Genomic DNA, 15,504 nt, shown 5'->3' on the forward strand with positions numbered 1-15,504 from the left:
GCTCCATTGAAAGGAAAACATACACTGCTTTAGACTGAAAAAAGACACATTCTTGCTTTTTAAGAGCAAATGTAGTAACATTTATTTAGCACAATGGTAGACTTCTTCTTTCCATGGCATGAGGTGGCCTTTTAGTTTCACCACTTGTATCTGAAGGGTGTGTAAAATCAAAAAGAGTTGAATAAGCAGACAGTTAAGCTGGATGGGTAGATTGACTTCATCAGAAAATGTTTGTCTGGCTAAAAACTCCCTTTCATCATTTAGTCAGTTCATATCCTCACCCTGTGGAAGCGGTTAGCTTTTAATTCATTCAAGAGATGTTATCAAAAAAGAAGGAGGTATTTTTTACAATCCCAACCCCAAAATAATACTGCTAAACAATACATAATTCATATCTCTTCAGAATTCTGAATGTGGTCAGAAATAAATAGCAGCACAGGCATTTAAGATCTATTCTCATTGAAAAATGTAATTAATTGGTGTTATGCACAAAATATTTCTTTGAGGGGGGAGCAGCATTGCTTTAATTACAAGTAATTGTTCTCAAAATCATGCAGCTCATAAGTTTTGCAGGCTAGACAGTGATTATGCATCAATACACTAATCTATCACCTTCATTATTTTAGTCATCTGGGTATGATCATCAAACTTTGGAGTGTAACCCAGACAAGAAACCAGACATATCTCATGCTTATATTCTTTCCAAATCAGTTTGTTTTAGAAGCAGTTTGCACTGGCCATGCAAATTTCAATGCTTTTGTTTCAAATAAAGATGGGAAATTAAATTAAATTTCCCTTTGTRTGCTATTAGATGATGACAAAAGAAAGGATATTCTTGTGACTGCACTATGGCCTGGAGGGCATACAGGAGACCCCAGTATTACTACATTTTGCAACAGACTGTCTTTGTAGCCAGGATATTTCACTTTATTAATTTTGTTCAAACTGCTCAGTGAACATAYAGGGAATCAGCTACTAGAGAGATCAAGCAAGCTGTCCAGCTCATTGCTCCCTTGATCTTAGACACCACAGTGGTGTGATCCCCTCACTGTCCATATTTAGGTGCTCTGTCACCCTGGGAGAATGACCCAAACCTCCTCCCAGCTCAGGAATACAGAGAGCCTTAAATCATTTGTGTTTGTACAGCTTACTGTATGATCTATTTAAATGAAAGTAGCTACCCAGASTCAAATTATGGTTGCTACCATTATTGCTATTAACATTATGAGATGAATGCAGAGCTGAATCTGTTATTAATTGAGGCAGGGCTCATCCCAGCCTTTAGTCATCCCTACCCAAGATACCACATAAGCACCCATGTAAATCAAAGTTAAGCAGAGGATTAAGTGCTGTCCTGCATAAAGATGGTTTAAGTACATGTTTCCTGAATCAGGGCATAAGCTGTTATTTCACTGCTGTCTCTGCAGTACTGCTTTTTCTACCTCATTAGAATGAGAAGATGCTTGCATAAATTCCTCATATTGACACACAAGCCTATGCCTGTCTCCCTGAGAATTTGGAGATTTCTTTCCCTTTCCCCCAAATTAATAAGTGCTGTCACCTGCATCGCTAAACACCAATTTGCTGCTTACCGCTAACAAGACCTCCACGTAATGTAGCTAACAGTAGTATTTCAAAAATAGAKCTCTCCTGTTCCCAGCATGTCTGACAAGAATACATTAGAGGCACCTGTCCCTGGCACCAATATTTTGTTTTCTCTTTCTCCACATGGGAAGAAAGAAGTCTAATTTGCCTTGAAAACAAAGCAAATGTGAGCACAGGAATCTGTTTTCCCATCCTGCATCCCCTCTTTCCATCCTCTCCAATTGTATGGAGATTTTCAGAAGTAAGTAAACACTAAAAACATATCCATTTGAGTGAAAAACTAAAACTATCTCTTTCTTAATAATTTTAATTTGAAAACAATTAGGAAGCAGGAAATATTTTAATTACRTTTGAAGCCATGAGACTGGCTTTGTGCTTACCAAATCAAAGATATAAATATTGCACTACACCACAAATATACTGAAAATATCATCAAGCTTAAAGCAAATCCATCATACTAGTTATTTATCCAGGTCAAGATCAATAATAATGGTACAATAGAAACTCAGAACTGTAAAATCTAGATGTTCCTCACCTCAAAGAATATGAAATGGCGCAATGTGCTTCTATATCCTTTCTCTGTATTGCAAGAGTAGTTCTTGTCCTGGTTTAAACATGGATAGAGTTAACTTTCTCTCTGGTAGCTGTTATGATAGACTGTGGGATGGGTTACTTCAGCCCTTAGCTTCAGACATTTGTCCTGTATACTTTGACACCTGAGGGAGATTCCTTGGATCCCTTCAATGCCCATAGAAGGAAATCAGTGCCTTGAAGACTCGATTCATCTAGTCAGATGTAAATGCCAGCCCTAGAAGATTCTGAGTAGGTACCTCCTAAAAAATGCCTGGTTTTATATATTTACTTCAAAAGGAGCCTTAAATGATGTAAATGTCTGCATGGAAACAACTGCATTTAGTTAGATGAATGCCAGGATTCTGGGTGCTCAAATGAATCCTCAGACATGTCTGCTCAGCTGCTTTTAGTAGGCTCTACCTTTGTCCATCTGCATTAATTTTGTTTGGATGTCTTGTATTAGAAAACAACTGGTTTGTGCTTTAATCCCTGTGACAATGATGCTGTAAGCTGACAAAGCTTACTTTTATGACATGAATATCTGTCCTGTCTWGGATGGTTTGTGAATTCCTTCCAGCACTTGAGCAGCAGATTTGAATAATCCTAGACATGGCTTTAATGCTAGATCTGACTCAGTGGGGTTCCCATTAAAAATACCTAAAACATGTCCATTGACCAACAAGGAGACTGTATTGGGTCTCTTAAGCATGCTATCAAGAAGACAGCCAAGGCAGCACTGTAAATCAATAATATTCATTTCGATGAAATCMATTGACAATAGCTGGGAATATAGATGTAAAACTGTTTCCTTTCTTATTCATCAGAGAAATTTTACATGCTATACAAAAGATGGGAGTACCCAAACAATATATTTGTGGGGGTTTTATCCTATAATTTTTTTGGTGTTGCTGTCATGTGAAGAGACAGAAAGTCTCCTCATTCTCCTTATGATTTATGWGATATTTCAAATGGGATCTCTTGTTTAATGTTCATTATTATCCCAATCMAATGTTGGGATACAAATAACCATTTTTAAAAAGAAGCAGCAAAACATATTGACTAATAAAATCTTCCAAAAAGAAGTGTTTAACACTTGTTGCAATTAATTACTATTTTATTATACATGTTTCTGCTCAGCTTTCTAGTCGGATTTTCAGACACGTGGTTTTCATGAACCTGGCAGTCCTAAGACACTGCACAAATTTTGCAGAGGTAGGTCGGATAAATCTTTGCAAGGTAACTATGTAACAGAATGACCTCAGACTGAAGTTTCCTTCTTGCCTGTTTTCTTGAGTAAGGATCTAAGTTTGAAAAAGCTGCCTTGTTTAAATGAGGAGTTCACTTTATAAATAATAAGGTTGTATCCATTTTCTTCTACCAAGTTAGTCATCCTTTGACTATTTCATCTGCCCCTAGATCATGTAGCAATAAGGAATAAAGACACTTTATGGACCTAATTTTTCAAACACTTACCTCACTGTACAGCAGGAGTAACKGCCTTGTAGTCATTAAGTCTGATTTCTCTCATACTTCATTCCTGCTTAGCTTCCAAAAAACATGRGGCATGGGAAGCGGCTGGGGAGCTCTTCTGTGCCTCTCCTTCTCAGGCTGCTTTAASTTGTGGCTCACAACAGTGTTGCCAGCCTAGGGGTGCACACAAGTGGAATACAACAAGCATAAGGAGCCCCAAGCACTGGAGAGTTCCTTTCTAAAATTACATACATGTTGTACAGTAACGTTAAGTCTCACTGTGAAGAGAAGAACCCCACCAATTGAAATTGGCACTGGTTTTGTTCATAATCTTTTATGTTTGCAGTTTTTAAAGAAAACAGGTCAAGTCTTCGCAAAAAAATGTTTGCTGGGAAAAGAAAAAACCACAGTGAAGTGACACTTTGATTATAATTAAAAACTTTTCAGTTTGTTTAACCATTCACTTTAGGCATTTTTTGAGCAGTGGAAACAGCAGTGCTTCAAAGATAATGAACATTGTATGATTGCTAATGAAATCCACATATGCATATACATATATATACATTATATTATATGTATATWTGTACACATTCTATAGATATATACCCAAACACACACTATATATATATTCTTTATGCTATACATTTATCTATCTACTACACAGATATAAGCTCTTATTCCTTAAAAAGGAATAAAATCAGAGGGAAAGCACATCTTTGAAATGTGTCTCTAATTGTCTTTTTAGAATGTTCTATAGATCATTACTGATTGTTTACAAACCTTGTGTGGAATGACATTATGGCAATAGAGGGGGTAACATACCTTCATTGTTTATAAAATGACAGCTCCTAATGGACCATATTAGCTTTAACACAAACTATTAAATCCTTTTCATTAAATTATTCTGCACTCTATTTTGGAATCTTGTTAGCTCTGGGAAGTAGGTGCAAACTCCTAAGGAAACATGAGCACACATTGAGACTATTATAGATAATGTTTATTAAATAAGCCTCTGAGGATGTTTTTCTTGGGTTGCTCTCAAGCATTTTGAAGGAGTCGTGTTCCATGTTTGAGGTCCCATGTTTCTTCCTCTTAAACTATGAGCAGCTGTAGCACATGACCTACTTCTGTAGAACCCTGTAATGATTTCCTTCCTTCAGTGGCTTCAGGAGTCCCTCTTCTGCCCTGTGAAAAAAAAAGGGACAAATATTTTAATCCAAGCAAAATGCTAAAGCAGGTTTTGTTGGTTTCAGGGAAGAAACTCAATACAGCTACATCACCGAGCGTAGGCCTCAAATTGGAACCATCTGGCCTGCAGAAGCACCATGAGATCTTTGGGAAAGGCATGGATATTTTTGCCTTGGGCTGTAACACATACACCTGCAGAATGGGTAGACATGTTGGCAGACAAGCTGGACTCGTGTAGCAATACAAACCTTCCCTCAAAGCGCTGTGGCAGTGCCGGAGTTTGGAAATTACCCTGACATGTTTAATAAATGCAATCCCTGTACTGCATGCTCTCCAGATAAAAAGTATTCATCTGTGCTTGCCATTAAGTTAATTCAGACAGGTCTGCACTCCAAGGCCCCTGTCTTTTTGCCCTTCTTGCACAGATAGTTCCTTTGAAGACAAAATAAGGACAAGGAAGAAAAGATGGTAAGCACAAAATCATGCACTACATSTTAAGGCTGCCACTTACAGGAGGTAGCCTCATGTGATATTCATGTGAGCTGGATTAGATTGAGAAGAGATTCTTGTTGGTAAATATTACAGCTCTTGCAGAACACAAAAGAATGCAGGACTCAGAGTAATCTGGCCCCCTTGGTGGGAGATTTGTAAAATCTCTAGGCTGGATGTAGAAGGAACAAGAAGCCACACACAGACTCTAAAGGTCACRACTCCAGAAACTGTCAGAAAGAGGCAGCATCCAAGCCCATCCAGAAAATGAAAATGCATTTCACACAAGCAGGGGGACATACTCCTATGACTGGAATGTTATTAAACAATTAGGATCACAGGTGTTACCAGAGCTCTGCACAGTGCCCAGTTTTATGCCTGCGGGCTGGTGGATGGCAGAGCAAAAGACCAGAACRTGGCATTTGCACCTTTGTGATCTGTAGTTGCAAATACTATTTTGCACCTGCAAWTTTGTACCTTCCCCTACAGGCACTCTTCAGACAAAACTCCAAGCAGTCCCTGGGGGCTAAAAGGTTAAGACCTATAATAGCTGGACATTAATACCATGTTATTCTTCTTTCAGCAGTATAATGTGTACACAATATCCAAGGCAGAATATCTGCTGCTGGGTTAGAGAGCGCGGCTGCTCACATTACGCAGTAAATACACCACAGGGGAGCAGGTTTCCCCTGGCTTGCTCTCACTCCACCTCTCACTCCATGCTGACTGTCTCAAACTTTCAGTGGGGAAAGTTTACACCCYGAATCTCAATCTGTACTTTCCCATACTCCTGAAGAAGTCCAAAGAGAACATTTTGGCCCAGCTCTGCTTTCAATGTACTCTATATTGCTAGCATCTGGAGTCATGTACGTGGGCTATCCCAACTCTGAGCCAGGGAATAAAATAGACAGMATGTGTGCAAGATTGCAGTCTAGTCCTTTGCAACGCAGAATTCTGAGCACTGCTAGTTCCCTAGTTTTCTTCTCTTTGGGAGATGCTGAAGTGTTTTCAGAGATAAATCCTCAAGGTGACTTTTTAATTGTTTCACTGAGAGTTAAACTGGAGGAAGAGATAAAAAAAGACTACGTCCAGTGTGTAAATATCAGGTATAAAATCTCTAATTTGCCTCTCCTGCACTCCTCTGTAAATGTGAAGCAGCTTTATGGAAGCCTACAGAACAGTGCCAGGGTAAAAGAGATGGTGAAGGGAGCAAAATATTTCTTTCTGAGATCTACAGAGACATTATAGAGATTTGTATGATATGTCAAATATAACAGGAATAAAGGTGGAGCTGTCTCAAAGGATAGCTCTGAAATGGCCTCCTTAGTTTACGACTCACTCTTGCCTGATTTTGGAAAAGAAATCTGACGTTATGTATTGACACGTAGGAAGGATGGGATACAGTATGTATTGCTGTGGACAAACTTCCTTCTGGAATCATATTTTATTTCCTTTTGCTTTTCACCATTTCACCTCAGSTCGCAGCAGCGTCTCACTGCCATCCACACAGGCCAAGGCAGCTTTGCCTAATACACATCTCCAACAGTTTCCAGTGCTGTTTCAGCAACAAGATGAGAGTTAATGAGGCTCAACACACTTCCTACCATACTTTATGGGGAAAACCCCTTGAGTGAGAGCAGGAAATCCATCTTGTAGGAATTACAATGTGGTCTCAGTTCCTCAACTAGAAGCTGAGGAGAATATTGATACTTTTCAAAATATCAAATAGTAAGCATGGGGGTTCTGCAGCCAAATATCCCTTTGGTTAAACAGGGYAATTTTTCATTTCAGTGTCATTTAGATTTCTGAAATAATTTATTATATACTTGAAGAATATTGAAAATTTCYCCAAAACAGATTCTACTACCTCTGTTTTTGCAGGCTGTGCATAGACAATCCCACTGCTAACAGGAAGAAAAGGTGCTGTTTGCTGGGAGGCAGGGAGGAAAGGATCAAACCCTTCTTAAAAGCCTTCTGAAAGATGGGAAAAAGCAAGAGGGCCCAGATTTCACCAAGGGCATTTTGACAAATAACTAAACTGCCTTGTGATCTCAACCAGTAAACCAGGCAGGCTTACCACAGCCCTGCTGAATGCCTTTAACAAGAAGAAATTCCTCCATCACATTCTGGGAATTACAATTAAAAAAAAAAATAAATCTTTATGAGAGGAAAGCAAATGCAGCTGTGAACTTGGGGGCCAGGTAAAAGGATTTGCAAGAATATAAAGAGAAAAGTACTTTCTCTTAGCAAGATTTTTCAGCCATCTGGCTCTTCCTSCTCTCCCCTCCCCAGTCCTGGGGGTGATGGTCCTTGCAGTACACTTTTCCAGACACACACCAAACCTGACACATGGGCTGCAGCCGCAAGCCAAATGTCTGTTTCCAGATGTGCCTGCCGGCCCCAGTGGAGCTGCTCCCCCATCTCACAGCTCGCGACCCCAGGTTAGCAGCTAAACTTTCCTGGGGTACCGAACAAATAAGTGATTGCCCAAATCCTGATCCTTCTTTAGCCCTGCCCCGGGTCCAGTTTCAAACAAACATGGTAGAGGTGTTCCCTGCCTGCWTCCATCATATTTTACAGCACTGGCTGTCCCCTTCCTGTCCAGACACARGCATTTTCTTCCCATGGAAACCACAGCACAGGACAGGAGAAGGAKGATCTATTTAAACACAGGTCCTATCCCTGCACACAGCCAGATGTTGCCAGAATGGGCAGCTGAATCCAGAAGCCGGAGACCACTTGTGGTCCCAWGATGTAGATTTGTTCAAATGCTTCTAGAAAAGTCATGTGTATGCAGTTTACAGAAATGTGRCTTTTTCATGAGATATTTTTCCTTTTCCATAAGTAAAAGCAGAAGAGATCTCTTTCTCCTCTGGAGTTTCAGGCCTTAGAGTTAATTTTGAAATGTTCACAGTCTTTAGAGACTGACAATTTCCAGCWATTGATATTCTTGACTTGTTCATAAGTTAATATTTACCATAAACATCTCATTGAGAAAATTAAAAGAAAAAGCATATTTTCAAAACAGCAGAAGCTGGTGAAACAATGAAGCAGACACAATTTTAAATGAGATATTTTTAAAAACATTAAACCTTCCTTCCCTTTTTTAAATTAGTGGCAAAAAGAAAAAATGAAAAACAAGTGCCCCCAAACCAGAAGRGTGATAAGCAGTTTTTATTGTTGAGTTCATTACTGTGGTTATTTTTGGGAGAGAAGATGTTTTCCTCTTAATTCATGAACCAGAAATGAGCTCTTTGGAGGCTATAGTAAAAAGATCTCCTTACAAATGACTATGAAAAGATGACTTTGCTAGAAAATTCCAGCTGGTTCAACCATATCCAGATGCCTCAGAAACTTTATTATAGCTTGTCTAACTCTCGCCTACCCTCATCAAAGAACAGCCAAGACCAGAATTTCCCAAGGCAAGGATCCCACCAGCAGCAGCAGCAGAGCAAGTGAAGCATGTGATGGGCTGGGGCACGGTAAGCAAAGGCAATGGCTTTGGCTGTGGTGAAAGGCTGTGTCCAGCAGCTCAGCTGGTTGTTAACACAGGGCCCTGGCTTGCTCCCTTCCAACCTGCAGAAACTGGAGCTCGGTTTGTAGTCCCCATGTGGAGTTTGCTAGTCTGCTGCCCTGGGGTCCCACACTCACTTGTCACCATCTGCTCTGGAAATGGCAGCAAACCTCACTCACCCCCTTCCCCTCTTCCCAGCCCCTTGCTGGGGAGAGCTGCCGACAAACTCACCGGCAGCGAGGGCAACGCATGAAAGAAAACACAGAGCCGACAGAAAAACGAAACGCACATGGCAGGGAATAATATTTCATTTGTGCAGTAGTGGCCCTGCTCAAGCAGTGTAAATAAAGCAGGTTACTGAGACGTGAATATACCACTGTTTATAAATACTAGCCCTTCTGCCCAGAGACGTGCGTGAGGAGAGCTGGACACTCGTGAGGTCACCCCACCACATTTTATGATTTACATAAATCATGTCAACACTGCGAGCAGGAACGCTGGGTGAATGGGGCCGCATGAAGCGAACCATTCAGCCTCCTGTCACAGGTCTTAAAACAGGTAGAAGCTGTTAACGGGCCCACCAAATCTCTTAAAATGCAGAGGGGATGAGGGATAATCCAGCCAAGGAAAGAAGGCATGCACCCACCCCATGTGCCTCAGCTGACAGAGACTTCCCCGAGCTCTGAGGAACAGAAAGCCAGCCAAAAMCAGAGTGCTAGCAAAGCCCAGGAGCTAAACTTGTGATTAATATGCACCTTCACAGAGGGTAGTGTGTCCCACCGAGCAACTGCTCTAATGAAGAAAATGCCTGAGCGCCTGGGAAAGGTGAAGAAAACGCCCCAGGTTTTGCTGCGTGAGGGACACTTCCTTCCCTTATTTACCAAGCACATYGAAAATGTGATTTTTCTGGCAGAAGAATCAATATTCTGGAACTAAACGGAAGCCCCTCTGTAGGTTTGCCTTGCATCCAAGTAYCTGTGGTTTGGGGGCTGGAGAGGAGGGCGGTGGGGACAGACGCAGGAAAGCAGTGTGCAGCTTCCCGTGAATTTCATTCAACTCCCCATGAGCTCTGTGTCTAACTGTGATCACACGATAAAAGGCCAGAGCTGCGGCTAAGGATAAAAGCAGCAGGGACAAACAATTTCCTTTTCCTTGCCACTTCACAGCCATATATCTCTCTGGGGTTGTCCTAATTTCAGTGGACAGTAGTCCCTTTTAGTCCAATTTGCCAGTCTCAGGAGACAGATGATGGCATCAGGGTGGGTGCCTGAAACATTGAGGATCTGGCTTGCAGTCTTTAACTCTGCCCAAATTTCAGCTCTAATAGCATGTAATTATGTAAAATAATTGTAAAAATTACAATCACACATGAATCGTGTATAATTATGCAAAAGAAATGTAAAAAATGTAAAAGCGGTACAAAATCCTTATGATACATTGCTAGTATATGGACATGTGCTATTCACTACCCTTAAATACAAGTTGATTTAAAAATATTATTTTGACCACAAATCAACCGTGTTCTATGTGATTCCTGTTGATCTACAGCTGTGACACGTTCTCAGAAAAGAGCAGATGTAAATATTAGAGAATTGGGAAGTGTTCTGGGAAGTGTTTTTCACTGGAAGATGAAGATTTGTCAAAATCAAAGCCTTAGGGAGGAGATGAGATTTTTTTAAATGAAAATGCCATATTCAAATACAATTGGAAAGTGTTTTTTAAAATTATCAGAATATCCTCTTTCTATAAATTTCTAGAGAATTCTGTTTTGAAATCTAAGTAAGATTAGAGCAAAACCATTAGGAAAAAATATTTAAGTCAAAATAATTCAAGGCTTACCAAAAATCAGCACTGCAGAATTTTTAATCTGATATAAATTTTTGCATTTTATTGTTTAAATTATTTTTAAGACCTACACTTTTGCACATGCAAAAAAATGATAAAATTTATAAGTGCGTAAAATTATTTTTTTTCAGCTCTGAAGATCTATAAAAAATGTGGTTTTGGCAGACTATAGACAGATCACACAAGCTTCAGTACCTTTTCCAGAGAAGATTCACCCATCCATAAGGCGGGGGTGGGGAGGAGAAATCTTGTCCTTCAACCCTAGGGGGCAAAGAAATAATTTCTACTCTGCTTCCCCAGTCTCATTCTGGACACTGGCAAAAGCATTTTTTCCCAAAGGAGAAATGCAGAGGTGCCTTGCAGCTGGTGCCTTCCCCTTCTAYGTAGAGGTGGCACTGCGGTGGGACCCTTTCTTGCACAGGCAGGTGACCTCTGTGTTCTAGTCTGGTCAAGGTCACAGCTTGGAGAAGCAGGTACCTGCTACCTGAAATTAAGCCCTGAATGAAAACTAAAAGATTTGSGTTTTGATATTGTGCCTTCCTGACAGTGACATTTTTTCAGGGGCAATTAAATGCAAAGCATCGGTCTGTTAAATTTAGTGGCAATTTCAGTTGTAGGCGGCATCAAGTCAAGGACAATTTAAATTTCAGGGCAGCATTTATTTCATGTTTTGAAACTGAGAGTGCTTTCTTATTCAAGAGCAGCTTTCATTTGGAATAATATAGCCTATTTTTTTCTCTGTGGTCCTGATCCTGCATCTCAGAAAGCACCTCACTCACAGTCAGAATCCTACTGATAATGGGGTGTTTTCAGCAGAGAGACTGAAGTGCCCTAAGCACAGGTTGGGACCTGCTGTGCATGTCTGTCTTAGTGTGGGGAGGGTCTTTAAGAACCAGGGGTTCTGTCCCTCTAAGGCCCCCAACACAGACCTCTTGGCAAGACCCTTTGGGAAAAGAGTCACCTACAGGATTTGACTTTGGATGCAGAGCCAGATCAGAGGTTTGCTAATGCAGAGGCATTTGGTTCAGGCACGTCACTGGGGTCCCTTTGGGAGTGGGTGTGTGCACCCACTTATTCATGTCTGCATAGCCATACTTCATCTGTCTACAGGCAAGAGCTTCCTTGATTTGCCTTCCTTAAGACTCAGGTTTTATATTACCAGGTAAATTTCCCTTCGGTTTTATTTGCATGGTGCAAGAGTGACATTCTGTGGCCAGTTAGATTTATGGCAGCATTTCCTCACTCTTTTTCCCCTCCCATAAATACCTCAGGGTATAAACCATCCTCTGGTAGTCTTTTGTTTCGTTTGTGCCTCCCATCACAGTTTGTGAGAAACAAATAGAGAGGAATTCTCAAAYATATTTCTGTGGCATATAATCCTTAGGGACTGCTTTACCATGAATTCCTGACAAATTCAGATGTCTATGTACTGACTTCTATTTTATGAGAGCAATGCCAGATTATAACGTAAGTAACCAKAAGCATGAAGAGACTATGACATGTTCCTCGGGCTCCACTCTAGCTGGCTCAGCCTGTTGTACTTGGAAGAGATGAGGAAACCATGTTCCAAAACCCCATAAAAAATGAAGCAGAGTGCTGTTTAAAACAAAGCAGTGGGCTTTTTAGGCACTTATGTGCTCCAGATAATACACCAATGACACTAAATTGAACTCATTTAGCTGTAAACATGATATTACATTTGACAGCTTCCAGTGGTAAAATACCAGACAGTCCATGCTGAGCAGAAAAGGAACAATATGGAAGGAGAAAAACTCATCAAAAAGGAGCCACAAAAGGGCCAACAGGGGAAAAAATACCCAGCAAAACCCCAGCATTTTTCAGTGGTTTCAGTCGTAACTCAACACAGACATGCATGGTACCAAAAGCAACCTGCCTGGTTTAAACAGTGGAGAGCAGGCACTGGAGTTTATGTTGTTCCCCTGTTTATTAAAAACGGATGGGAGCACTTGACAGAAAAATCAAACTTCTGGTCATGGCTCATTAATCTCTGTTGTATCTGTCAGATATGTGTGTCTAGAGTTTCAACAAGGCTCTAGAATCAAGATTACTGCTGAGCTCTGTTGTTTTCTCTAATTTTGAATGAGGGGAAATGCTGCCAATCACCCTAGGCAAAAGGCGAGCACGGGGCCATGGCTGCAACCCTTTGCAGGAGGCATCTCCCTGCCCAGTGGTTTGGATCTGATTTCAGAGGCAGCAACCCCTCTTTCCCCACCTCACCACAGCCAGTTTTGGCTGCCTGCCTCCTCTCCCTTTCCCCTGAAAACCAGATTCATTGCTTGCCACCAAAGCACATGCCTGCCAGTGTTAAGGTGACAAYGAGGTTGATCTGAGGCAGTCATGGATGATCCTTCATCCCTGAATTCTGCTCTCATACACCAAAGTGTTAATTGCATTAATCCACTCAAGACAGTGGAGCTCCTCCTGTGTAAAACCAGGGTAAGTGATGGGCTCAGCAGGCCTAGAGTGGGCTCAGCAGGCCTGAGATGAATATGGTATGAAACAATTAGCTGCAGATGGTATAGGAATCTCGTTTTCTGGAAATACAGATTTTGCCTGGAGATCTTTCTATATATATTGGATTTGTCAAACAGATAATGACTTGAACATTTGGAGAGAGAGGATAACCCACCGCAGGGCCAGATGCAGCTGTGATAGGGAGGATGGAGGATGTATATTAGCCTCAAAATGTGTCTGTCTCCCCATCACATTGCTATGCCAATCTAGGGCGGTGGGAGGATGGATGGGGCCCTGACTAGAGCAGGGCAGAGGAGCTCACCCGCTGCCTCCCCTTATGCCGTTCCTTTCCTTATTTGCTTTTGCCATTGCTCATTTCTTCACTCATTCTTTTCTTCCCCCCTTTCTTCCTTTTTAAATTGTCAGCAAAGCCGTTTCCAGAGCTAGAAAAACTGATGGGCACTTAGAGGATGAGGCACAAGATTTAGATGTTGCTTCATGTAAGTGCAAAACACAGGCAGTTGTGAGAGGAGGTTTCCAGCTCTGTCTGCCAGAGGACAGGCTGGGGATTCCTTTCAATCCTGATGCTGCTAGAAAGGGTTCCTTTTCAGACAGGAACAGTGGACTCACACAACACAAATATAGACACAGACAGAAAAACAGCAAAGAAAATCTGATGTTTTATGACTACAGGTACACCACAGGCAGGCAGCCTGACCCTCAATGCTCACCAACTGTAAATGGCAATAAAAGACTGTGCAAAAGCTGTGTTTGCCAGCTCCCTTGTCAATGAAACACATGGAGGTTCCCTCCAGGGGATGTCTCTCCTGCCTGCCAAAGTCTGCCCTGAAGATCAGCCCTGCCTGCTGCGCCAACTGCAGGATTGCAGGCACGGCTGCCGCATGGCGTTTCAGATCATATGGAAAGCCATATTCCTGGGGATGTTCAGAGATGCTGGAGAGCCTGTCTGCATGGCAGTCAGCTGGACTGTCAGTGGGCTAGGCAAATGGCAAAGAGCAGCACTTACCCTCCTCTATGCTGCAGCTCGTCCTRTGTTTCAGCCCTAGCAGTGCCTGCCCATGCAGAACACTTCCCAARACCATTTTGAAGACCAGATTTATAAAGCAAGACCTACTAAGAAACAGAACATCTTACTAAATTTTAACAAACAGAGTGAATCCAGTTGTCTGCTAATCTGCCTGCAATGTGGCGGACTCTTCTAATCCCAAGAGTAAATTCCCATTGTTGAAATGTTAGCTCCTATCACTTAAAATATTTTTCCAGTGGGTTTTTAGGAATCTGGACTACTGGGCCAAGAAATCTGGGCCTCTTGATCTGTTTATTCTTGCAGACATGTGAGTGGCTGTACTAGTTGGTATAACTTGTTGTTGGGCAGAGAATATATATATATATATATATATATATATATATACACATATATATATTTGCAGCATTTCTGAAGCTTCTCTGTATTTAACTTAATTTAAACACCTCATTTAACATTTAATTTTTTTCAATAAAGCATAAATGACATAGGAACCATTTTCAACAGCCACATCAGCACTTAAGCCTGGATCCTTTAAGCTATTCAAGTACTTAGATATCTATACCTCGGTGGAAGTGTTTCCGACATCTCCGTGGATTAGATGAGTAGTTTCCACTGAAACCTGCCCCCAGTTCCAGCTTCCTCTCAGTTGCTTAAGTTGTTCTTTTGGGATTTAGATACTGAGATGACAGGTACCTAAAATATTCAATAGCTGGATGACATGCATAAGGTGAAGGTGGGTGTGTGAACACTGTAGGATGCAGGATCATCTTTAGCTGAGTGACAGCTCAGGAAAAGGCCACGTGGCCCCCTAGGTATCTCCTGGTCATCAATAGCTCTAAAGTAAAATTGCCAGGCAGTAAATGCTGACAGGTATCTTGTTACATGCTTGGGTATGTGAAATTTCTTGTGCAGACACAGAASGCACAAGCAGAGGGAAAATCTCCTTGCTAGCCAGCTTATTGGGAGCCAAGTCATAGCAGTGAGCCTCTCTATTGAGAGCAGCGCAGGTCAGCTTGGATGTAACTGAGAGGAGAGAAGGAACCCATATATCARCCTAGCAGAAATAAGGGCTTGAAAGCGTGGGGGCATTTTTAATGGCAATCAGTGAGGAAGCTGGATTATATTCTTCAAAAAGCTGGTGCAACTGCTGCCAGGCGGGCAATAGCTCAGTGTGCTTGTTGGGCTGTATTACTTCCTGACTTTGTGCATTGGTCAAAGTCACCAACTATGAACCCAGGATTTGTTAACCTCTTCCATCCTTTTGAAGGCAAGCTTTTTTTCTAGGAGACACAGAGAA

The 15,504-nt window shown here is 41.4% G+C and overlaps 1 long non-coding RNA gene across 3 annotated transcripts in view; it reads right to left on the minus strand.

Annotated features, from left to right (window-relative positions):
- Positions 1-4,421: 4,421 nt before the first annotated feature.
- Positions 4,422-15,504, minus strand: part of LOC130575537 (uncharacterized) — a 31,733-nt gene continuing 20,650 nt past the window's right edge. Inside the window, exon 5 of one of the 3 annotated variants that reach the window (XR_008965577.1) lies at positions 4,422-4,833. This is a non-coding gene — a long non-coding RNA (uncharacterized LOC130575537). The remainder of the gene's footprint in view (positions 4,834-15,504) is intronic. The other 2 variants (XR_008965576.1, XR_008965575.1) reach the window with 2 other exon arrangements.

This window comes from Malurus melanocephalus, unplaced genomic scaffold (assembly GCF_030028575.1).
Source record: "Malurus melanocephalus ecotype Western Australia unplaced genomic scaffold, MMel_1.1 scaffold_111, whole genome shotgun sequence".
NCBI classification, from domain to species: domain Eukaryota; kingdom Metazoa; phylum Chordata; class Aves; order Passeriformes; family Maluridae; genus Malurus; species Malurus melanocephalus.